Genomic DNA, 1,701 nt, shown 5'->3' with positions numbered 1-1,701 from the left:
ATTTTTTATTTTCAAATGTTAAAATTTTTATATATTTAATTTTTGGTAGCTATATTTATTTGAAGGCCGCATTTTTTAGTTATTTTAAATGTGCTTTTTAAATTTTCAACTGTTGGGTTTTTAATTCAAAATTTCGAAATTTTTTATTTTTGTAGCTATAATATTTGAAGCCCACAATTTCTAGTTCTTTTGAATATATTTATGTTCCTTTTTTTATTTTCAAAATTTCTGAAGTTTTGAGATGTAAACTTTTGTTATGTTTGAAATCCACCATTTTGAGCATTTTTGAACAAATTTTTAAATGCGTTTTTTTGGTTTCAAAAGTTGGAATTTTTCAATTAAAATTTTCGACTTTATTTTCGAAATTTTGAGGTCCTGAATTTGCTATAATATTTGAATCCCACGATTTTTATCTTTTTTGAACAGATTTTTAAATATTTTTTTTGTTGAAATGTGTTGAAATTGTAAATTTTTTAAAGCTATAAGTAATTTCCGAAATTTTTAGATTCTTTATTTCTTTTATTTTGTTATCAATTTCAAGGTTTTTAAATGTGCTTTTTTAAGTGTTGGATTTTTGAATTTAACATTTCGAAATTTTGCAATTTTTAATTTTTTGTAGATAATATAATATTGAAATATATTTTTAATTGCGCCTTTTTCTTTTCAAATTTTTAATTTAAATTTTTGCAATTTTGACATTTTTAATTTTTTTTAGCTATAATATTTAAGCCCACAATTCCAATTTTTTCTACATATTTTTAAATGTGCTTTTTTTAAATTTTCAACTGTTGGGTTTTTAATTCAAAATTTCGAAATTTCTTATTTTTGTAGCTATAATATTTAAAGCCCACAATTTCTAGTTCGTTTGAATATATTTTTAATGTGCCTTTTTCATTTTCAAAATTTCCGAAGTTTTGAGATTTAAACTTTTGTTATGTTTGAAATCCACAATTTTGAGCATTTTTTCAAAATTGTGGATTTTAAATGCGTTTGTTTGGTTTCAAAAGTTGGAATTTTTCAATTAAAATTTTCCACTTTTTATTTTCTAAATTTTGAGGTCCTGAATTTGTTATAATATTTGAATCCCACGATTTTTAACTTTTTTGAACAGATTTTTAAATCTTTTTTTGTTTTTTTGTTGAAATTTTTAAATTTTTTAAAGCTATAAGTAATTTCCGAAATTTTTAGATTCATTATTTCTTGTATTTTGTTATATTTGAAGCCCACAATTTCAAGGTTTTTAAATGTGTTTTTTTTAAGTGTTGGAATTTTGAATTTAACATTTCGAAATTTTGCAATTTTTAATTTTTTGTAGATAATATAATATTAAATTATATATTTTTAATTGTGCCTTTTTTGTTTTCAAATTTTTAATTTAAATTTTGCAATTTTGACATTTTTAATTTTTTTTAGCTATAACATTTGAAGCCCACAATTTCTAGTTCTTTTGAATATATTTTTAATATGCCTTTTTTATTTCCAAAATTTCCGAAGTTCAGATTTAAGCTTTTGTTATATTTAAAGCCCACAATTTTGAGCATTTTTGAACATATTTTTAAATGCGTTTTTTTGGTTTCAAAAGTTGGAATTCTTCAATTAAAATTTTCGACTTTTTATTTTCGAAATTTTGAAGTCCTGAATTTGCTATAATATTTGAATCCCACGATTTTTCTCTTTTTTTAACAGATTTTTAAATGTTTT

The sequence above is a fragment of the Photinus pyralis genome, unplaced genomic scaffold (genome assembly GCF_008802855.1).
Source record: "Photinus pyralis isolate 1611_PpyrPB1 unplaced genomic scaffold, Ppyr1.3 Ppyr1.4_LG10, whole genome shotgun sequence".
NCBI classification, from domain to species: domain Eukaryota; kingdom Metazoa; phylum Arthropoda; class Insecta; order Coleoptera; family Lampyridae; genus Photinus; species Photinus pyralis.
The sequence above is the reverse complement of the archived record's forward strand: the minus strand, read 5'-3'. Positions refer to the sequence as shown.